Source organism: Oncorhynchus nerka, linkage group LG22 (genome assembly GCF_034236695.1).
Source record: "Oncorhynchus nerka isolate Pitt River linkage group LG22, Oner_Uvic_2.0, whole genome shotgun sequence".
NCBI classification, from domain to species: domain Eukaryota; kingdom Metazoa; phylum Chordata; class Actinopteri; order Salmoniformes; family Salmonidae; genus Oncorhynchus; species Oncorhynchus nerka.
Window position 1 is genome coordinate 69,899,953 of NC_088417.1, and position 9,804 is coordinate 69,909,756.

A 9,804-nucleotide genomic window follows, 5' to 3' on the forward strand; every position below is an offset into this window, starting at 1 on the left:
GTCCAACAACTTAGCCATTACAGCAAGAGTTCTAAACCTCTTGAAAAGCCCACTAGGTCACTGCAGTCTAGAATTCTCTCAGACTTCATGCAGGGAGAGCATCATTTCCAGGCCAGGCTTCTATGTTGTGACTCACCAGAGAGTTTACCTCTGTACTTGAACACGTCAACCCGTCAGCGATGATTCTCTGTCAGACAACTCCTCCTCCATGACGTCCACCGCTACCGTCCAGACGGTATAGAAAACAAGGTAAACGTGTTAGAGAAACAATGCCGGTGTGTACCCTGAGCAGTGTTAGTCACCTGGCTGGCTGCATTTTCACCAAGGAGACAGCCGGAACAACCTTACGCCCTAAACTCACCCCCACAACTAGGGCATTTCAGTTCAGACACACACACACACATGGCTCACAAACACACACACATACACACTCACACGCCACACACTGGCCTTCATATTTACAGTAGTGCAGACACCCATGTCACTACGACAGGGTGTCAGGGTAAGGTAGCTTCAGGGCATCTGACATCCTTAGCTTGTTCCCATAACATGTATAAACAACTGATAGCAGCTTACTTTCCCAGGCACAATCACATAAATAAGGCAGTAAATCAAATAAAACTGTAAATGAAATTACATGTCAGGAACACCTCTGCATAGTTTCAACATCTGCGCTCTACCAGAATAATAAACCATGATACTGAATTCCAACTATATATACAGTATATCAATGCTTAAGGTTGCTGATTAAGATGGAGAGCTTACTTGACTGTCAATGTGTTCATATAATAATTACAAAATCATATTGTCAGGATTTTTATAACAAAACATGAATGTAACTTCTAGATAGTAGTGTAACTGACATGTTACATTAGCTAATGTTTCATCCCCTCTTGACTGAAGTGAATGAACTACAGTACTAGCAGCTAGTTAGCTAGCTAGAAGCTACCACATCCAGTTCATCTCTAACTAGCTATCTGTCAGATAGCAGTATCTAACAGCTTTTTGTGTATGGAAATGTTTTATAGCCTTTGTGTTGTCCTGTTTCAACAGAAGTACATCTGTGACTCACCACCTGGATTCAGTCTTATGTAGCAAAATTGGATTTTTTTTTTTACATTGTATAAAAGTAGAGACTCAGAGTTGCAAAATGGTATATCATAAACATAATTTCTGAGGAAAAATGGGAAAGTAATTCTGCTTTTGAGAAAAGTGCCTTTGAATAGTTTGGTACCTACTGGAGAGCTCTCCTTTGTCTACACCCTCTCTCTCACAACCTCTTAAGCCAGCCCCACCCATCTCTTTAGGGATTCACATGAGGTCATGTGCTTAACAGTGAGTAGTGTAGTAAAGATTAAGATAAAAAGTGGTAGTAGCCTACAGGTAATGTGAAAGAAATGCTATAACCCCCAGCCATATCCAGTGGTGTAAAAAGTATTCAATTGTATGAATCATATCAAATTCTTTATATTAAACCAGTCGGCACAAATTTCTTCTCTTTTTTTATTGACGGATAGCAAGGGGCACACTCCAACAGTCAGACATAATTTACAAACAAAGCATTTGTGTTTAGTGAGTCTGCCAGATCAGATGCAGTAAGGATGTTCTCTTGACAAGTGTGTGAATTGGACATTTTTTCTGTCAAAATGTAACGAGTACTTTTGGGTGTCAGGGAAAGTGTATGGAGTAAAAAGTACATTATTTTATTTTGGAATGTAGTGAAGTAAAAGTAAAAGTTGCCAAAAATTTTAATAGTAAAGTAATGTACAGATACCCCGAAAAAAGATTTAGGTAAAAAAAAAAAAAGTCATTTGAATAGAGGCATTGCAGATAGTGCTGATAACTGGTCCGTCCGAACCACGCATGAACAGGGAATCTCTATTCAGATAGCCTGTTTCTGTCCTGCCCTTGACTTTGGTGCAGGGCATGTGATGTCCATAGCCTCTTCATCACAAAACTCCCTGATCTTCTCAAAGAGATAAGTTTGTCTAGCTGTGTCCAGTCCAGGTGGTGCTTGTACAGGCAGACCATTTATGGGAGGAAGGATGTCAGCGTTGCGCAGCAGCTGAAACCTGGTCCCGACAGTCCGAACGCTCCTTGGCGACAACAACACCAGGCCACAGAGCATCGAAGCTGTAAAACACGGAATAACATCACTAACATAGCAATACAAACCTATTGTCATAGCTAAAGTTAACCAAATAAGTTAGGTTCAATGTTAATGTTAGCTAGCAAGCCAGCCATCGAACTGGCTAGCTAACAGCAAGCCTTAACTTGCAATGAAAACAAATTTCTGACAAAATTAGATACATATAATATCTGAAACTGTAGCGGGATTCTTACCCGTATACTGTACATGGATGAAAACTTCACTGCAGACTGCATCTCCTTTCATAAAATAAGATGTCCTGTATCGTTTCGGTTTAGTTTGCACAGCTTGTTTGGCCCGTTGTGTTGATTTCACTGATTTCAAACCCCGGTCAACTTCTTTTGTGACGACAACACTGTTTCTTCCCCATCACCGTCATCAGAAGACTCTACAATGTCTTCTTCAATTACAATGTTTTTACCTAAATCAGACATTTCCTCATCGTCTGATTAATTTTCAGAGTCAGAGAGAGCCAGCATGGCACGATTGTCCTCCAGAATGTAGTCCATCACAACTTTTTCCCACTGACTTTTGTCGATAGCGCCTGATAAATTCAGGGCAGCAATGTTATTGAGAGCAATAGCAACATATTTGCAGTTCTCCATGGCTAATGTTATATCTTTAGAAAAAACTGCAGTAGAAAGGATTATCTACGCATAACGAGCAGCTCATTTTATAGACACAAGATGCTACACCGCAGAACAATCTGAAACTCATCTCTCGGCATGTCCAGCACCCTCATTATCTCAGTCGATCATGGCTAGCGGGAAGGTTCCTGACTTTTTCTTTGGCTAAACCAGCTAGGCAACTTTATTCGTATTTACGGATGGCGTAAAAGTTAAGGTTAGATGAAAGTGCACATGTTCGAGAAGGCATTTCTGCCCAAAAAAAAGCATTTTGATTTAAAAAAAAAAAATAGTTTCACGTTTAAACGGCTCTCCTGTGAAGTTGTGAATTGCGGCATGCGCCTAGTTTCCTGAATTGGGTCACATTTGATGATGTACCATTGTACCATTAGATTGAGCTAGCCAAAAGTTGGCTAACATTAGCTCACTAACTTATGGTACTATTTTTGCATCAATCACACTAGACCTGAATCAAACGATGAAACCAGTGGGCAAATGATTGAAGGCTGATATTCTGACTTTTTTTATTTGTCAGTATAGCAATGTAACGTTATTGATCTGTCAGTTTCCCTAGGTAATTCCCTACTTTTCACACTGACATGGAATAAACAGCTCTACAGGCTTCACTGTCATGGTGCACAGTCAATACTCAACACTATGCTCATCATGTCTCAGCAGGATCAGATGATGAAAGGTGTCCCTGCAGGGCCAGACAGCCAGGGAAAGCCAGTCCACATAGCTCAGGTGAATTTGGCAGTGTATTAGCTTTACCAATCAGTGAATGGATACAAAGTTCCATCTTGAGTTGATGGGTAGGCTACAGTCTTGGATCTGGGTATAATGGTCATTTCAATTACTGAACCATTGATTCTGTTCTTGGATAATGTAATGTATAAATGTACACCAAGGTAATTCTTTGCCATGCCTCATCTGAGCAGGATCAGATGGTGACAGGGGTCTCATCAGGGCCAGGCAGTCAGGGAAGACCAGTCTGTGACAGCACAGAGGTGAAGTTTTGCAGATACAACACTTTATTATCTCTGTGCAGCGAACACTGAACAAAGCAAGAAGTATGTCTACAGATTCTGACTGTTTTTGTTTGCTAGAAAATGTTGATACTAGAGACTGTTATCAAGTTATCAAAAGAGCTCTACAGTACTATTAGGCCTATGATATGAATTAAATGGAGGACATACTGTTTCTGTGTGTTAACATGTAGGTGTATGTGTGTTTTTATTAAGATGTTGTTTTCCAAACCTTTCCCTGAGACATGAAAACATATGGGAAGGAAGTTGTGTTGGGGAGAGAGTTGAGTTATTTGTGTTGGGCCTCCCGAGTGCTAGGGGTGTCACTACAGAGCCTGGTTCATTCCCAGGCTGTGTCACAAGTGACAGTCCCATAGGGTGGCGCACAACTGGCCCAGCATGGTTTGGGTTAGGGTTGGGTTTGGCCGGTGGGGTAGGCTGTCATTGTAAATAAGAATTTGATCTTAACTGACTTGCCTAGTTAAATAAATGTAGAAAATAACACATTTACTAGACTGGTGGGGGTCGGGCATGCAGGGAGCTCGGGCTGGCTGGACAGTCTGGCTGAAATTTGATATAGAGGATGTCTTAACAAAGACAATCAAAAGTTACGTATTTGTACTTCATTTGTAGGAGTTGTTCATTTGTTAGGCTATTGGTTAAAGCTGCAACACAATATTCATTATTGAATTATCAATGATCTAGTTTAGTCTTATCAGTCACTTAAACATATTTAATAATGATCTCTTACCTAGCTTGACGACTGTGGGCATTGTTGCCCTCTTTTTGTTGTTCTAAATTAGAGATGGCTAGAACGGTCGTGGGTCATGTTAGATTGTGTAGAAAGGCAGGAAATGAGCTTTAGAAGTCTCCGAAAATGGGAGGAACCACAGAAGCCCCCCCGCCACACACATCGAAAACCAAAGTTGCGCCCCTGATTTCCACCACCAACTTGAAAGAAAAGAGGACAATATGTTGATGCCAAAATGCTGAGGAGTATGTTTTTAGCATGTTGTTCACAGCAAGTGTAAAATGCTAAAGTTACTTTCTTTCCTACCCTCTCACTCACAGGACCCCTTACTACCACTAACTATGAGAGTTAAATTATATGACAACACTGTATGCTTCAGATTATTTTGTCACATTCACATTGGGCAGTTTCCCTGAGGAACACTAGGTGGTGCAATAGGGCAGTAGAGTTCAATGGAATACTGCTGCAGTATATCTGAAGTGTTCTCAGGTAGAGAATGAGTACATTTCTCATGTGATTACATGTGGTAACCAACTGATGGCAGCACCACACTAAGTTTGTATTTCCTTTTATTCACACATTTAAAATCATGTGATTGACGGGATATAATTGAAGGGGGTCTAGTTGTTCTAACAGTGTCAGTTATAATATCTATGGAAAATGTGAAGTCGGGGGCATGGATTTGATCGAATGCCGGTGGTGAACTTTGTGTATTCTGCCATGGGGCCTGTTTCTAACCACATCTCAATGGAGCAGATTCACTCGTGGGCAACTACATAAGCATGCCTCTGTCTTGGCCTATACTCCCACATATTAGTTGCACTTGAGAATGCACATCTCAGAAGATTTCTATATCATATTAACATGGTTCCTGACATGTTTAAACACTTTCCTGGACGTTGTGTGATCTGAGCATCTGTGCAGAGTGACTGCAATAAAGATGTTCTGCAACATCCCCATTGTCTTAGACCTTTCATCATTTTCCTCTGACCCCATCTTCACCAGTCTTTAATACATCATCACCCCTCTGGATGAGACAGTAGTGTGTGGCACTACTCTGGAGGGAGGAGGAAGGGAAAAAATAAGTATACTGTAACAGAGAACTCTTTCCGCCTTCTCTTTCCCTGTCTGTCTCTCAGACAGTGACCTCACTCCTGAACTCTAACAGGCAGCTGACAGACAGAAGATAAATACTTTTTCAGTGTACCCTTCAGCTCAGACATCAAGAGGACAGAACCAAGGCTATCAACTCCACTATTACTCCAGGCATAACAATCCACATAGGGATGGGGAGCTTACCTTGCTCTCTTACTGTACCCCCACACAGAGAGTATTTACCTATACATACTGTATATCTGTGTGTGTGTGTGTGTGTGTGCGTGCGCTCACGTTTTGGACTGTTTCGTTCCAGAACCCATTTGCCAGGATCCGGTAGCCTACCTCGTGGCATGAAACATAAATCTCACTGTTTGCAATTAGACAATTCTAATAAAAGCAATAAGAGTTATTTAAAGTTCCCTCTGTAATTCTCCTGCCCCCTAAAAAAACGTAATGTGAAAACATGGCTGATATTCTAAGAATTGATTAGTGGTGGGCCAGCCCGTGTTTATGGTTTGTAGTCTATAGACCAACTCGTGGCCATTGCTGGTGTGAGAGAGAGAGAAGCGCATCTGTATCTCAGGCTCACAGAACTAGAATAAGTGACTTTCTATGATCTCTCTCTGCTCTGACAGACATGAGCCTGCAACCCATCTCTCCAGCGCTTCACTTCATCATGTATTTCCTTGTAGAATCATAGCCACAGGAAGGGGGCTGGAGGTGAGGCAGCACCCCTGATAAATTGAAATTAATTTGCCAAAGTTATAGAATCACTGCTGTCCAGAAAGACATGAAATAATTCAGAATACTACACCAGGATTAGGCCTATAATTTTTTGACTAGCTGCGGATTGTGTGTAGCCCAATCACAAGGCATGCCTACATTCGGGAATGTGCAGCAAATCCGTCAGTCAAACGCATGCAGCCAAAACAGGCCTTTGCAATATTTTGAAATACAATTGTGGAAAAACACAGGTTGGAAAGCAAATGGCACCTGCTGAAAAGAGAAGACTAATCTGTCGTGTAGTATATCAAATATGTTATCAACTTCCAAATAGGCCTATTGAGCGAAGAGCATTGTTTAAGAAAGTAAAACAAGAGAGAGAAAAACATGAGAGAGAGAGAGAGAGAAAAACGAGAGAAAAAGAGAGAGAGAGAAGAGAAAGAGAAAAACGAGAGAGAGAGAGAGAGAAAGAGAAAAACGAGAGAGAGAGAGAAAAACAAGAGAAAAAGTGAGAGAGAGAGAAAACGAGAGAAAAACGAGAGAGAGAAAAGAGAGAAAAACGAGAGAGAGAGAGAGAAAGAGAGAGAGAGAGAAAACGAGAGAGAGAGAGAGAGAGGCTTTTGACGCAATCACACCGACAATCGCTGGTGAGTGAGCTCCACGTCATTGGGTGAGTTCAGTGAAACTGGAAAGCTTTATTAGGATTATAATTATATCCTCACATTGTACAATATGTGTCTACACACACACACACACACACACTTCTGCAAGCGCCTCTACTCTCCTGCTCTATGCCAGCAAGCAAAAGCGATGATAATACATGCAATGCAGTGTTGGTCAGTGCAGTTTAAGATGAGGGAGGACAATTTTTTCATTAGCATGGCCTTATTTCTATTAACGCATATTGGATGACTCATTCATATTCCATTAACCCAGTTCAATGTAACAGCGATAGGTTTAGGATATTACATGATACTTTAATTTTCCCTATACCCATCATGAGGTTTCTTCAACCTAGCCTATTTTCACAAGGTTGCTTCCAACCTAGCAAGTTTACAATGGACAGTGACATTCAATACCACCTTGTGCACTCTTGCCTGCATCTAGCTGATATAGGGTGTAATCATTAGTCCAACTGTTGCAAAGGATAGTTTCTATTGGACAAATTAATCCCGGTTTTGTTCCGTTTGAGAAACGTTTAACAGAATCGGCGGAACGAATACACCCCTGATCACTTGTAAACAGAGTTCACTCTCATAACAGCCACATTGTATTCCTTCTCTTCCCTTCGCTTGTGGACTTCAATGCACACCAATCAGATGTGTGACCAGGCGAAAAAAACTTTCCAAGCCAAACCTCTACCAACAGCCCTCATCGTTGTCACCATATTAGCTAAAGTAATATCATAGTCAGCATAGCTAATAGAACTAAAGCATTAGTAAACCCACTGCAATCATGCAGTAACGTTAGTGTACAGTCAGTAAGTAGTTACAACCGCAGGCCCCGGTGGCAATAAATTAGTAATACCAAAAGCTTACCTTGACTTGGAAGAGTTCCAGTGTTGTGTTGGAAAGTCATAGCCAGCTAGCTAAAATAGCATCCATCTGTTTAAGCAGGGTGTTTCAGTAGGTTAAACTAGCTACCGGCATTTGCTAGCTAAGTAAGTGGAACTGAAAGTTTTTAAAAAATGATGAAATCTCTCTCTTCTATCTCTCTCTTGCTTCTCCTTCATTTTGGAAGATATCAAATTGTTCAAAACTGTTCAACAATTGTCTCCCTCTTTGATTCAACTACTCAACACATTTTATGCACTGCAGCGCTAGCTAGCTGTATCTTATACTTTCAGTACTAGATCAATTCTCTTGTCACGCCCTGGTCGAAGTATATTGTGTTTGTCTTTATTTATTTGGTCAGGCCGGGGTGTGACATGGGTTTATTGTGGTGTGTTTTGTCTTGGGGTTTTGTTATTTGTTATGTTATTATTTGTTATTGGGTGTGTGGCTTAGTGGGGGTGTCTAGCAAAGTCTATGGCTGTCTGGAGTGGTTCTCAATTAGAGGCAGGTGTTTATCGTTGTCTCTGATTGGGAACCATATTTAGGCAGCCATATTCTTTGAGTGTTTTGTGGGTGATTGTTCCTGTCTTTGTGTTTGCACCAGATAGGGCTGTTTCGGTTTTCACATTTCATTATTTTGTAGTTTCTTCATGTATAGTTTTTTCCTTCATTAAAATATCATGAATCATCACGCTGCATTTTGGTCCGACTCTCCTTCACCACAAGAAAGCCGTTACATCTTTGATCTTTTGATTGGGTGGACAACATGACAGTTCATGCTGCAAGAGCTCTGATAGGCTGGAGGACGACCTCCGGAAGTTGTCATAATTACTGTGTAAATCTATGGAAGGGGGTGAGAACCATGAGCCTCCTAGGTTTTTTGTATTGAAGTCAATGTACCCAGAGGAGGACGGAAGCTAGCTGTCCCCCGGCTACACCACGGTGCTTCCTTACAGGGTGCAGTTGAGGCTACTGTAGACCTTTGTTAAATAATGTTTTTTATCCAGTTATTTGGTGATAATTTCATCTATTTTTTTGTGATAATTTTATCTAAAAATTATAACTTTTTAAATGTTTTACAATTTACATTTTTTGAAATTCACTGAGGAGGATGGTCCTCCCCTTCCTCCTCTGAGGAGCCTCCACTGATGCAATGCTTTATTCTAAAAGTTTTTCTTCATGCGTTCTAGTACATCAGAGCAACATGTAAAGTGTTGGTCCCATGTTTCATGACCTGAAATAAAAGATTATTATCATTAGTCGGCGCAGTGACCAGTTCGCCACGGCTCATAGAACGTGTCACTGCACACGCAGAGAACACCTCTGGGAAACTCTGTACACTCTCATCAGGAATCCCAACAAATGACGGCTTAGTGGAAACCACTAGAGATGGAAACACGACAGGCCATACACGCTCACCAGCCAAGTTATTCCCAAGGATAACATCGATACCCTCAATAGGCAACGAAGGACGCACACCCACTACAACTTCACCCTTCACCAGCCCACAATCCAACATCAGTTTATGCAATGGAACTGACAGAGTGTTCAAACCTATTCCCCTAATAAGAACACTATTCCCCGAATCAGTCTCAGCAGAAAAGGGTAACACAGACTCCAACACAAATGATTCAGAGGCACCTGTGTCTCTCAGGATCTTCACTGGCACTAGGTCTTTACTTCCTAACATAGACACAAAACCTTCCGTAATGAAAGGTAAATAGTCTGGATCAATATGGACTTTCACATTCTCCTGGGCCTGAGGAAATGAGTCATGAATGAACTGATGTGGAACAGGTGCAGCTAACGCAGTAGGCTTAGATTTAGCGTAAGCACCCTTTGACCTGAGAAGTGGACATTCGTTTTTCCAATGACCTGA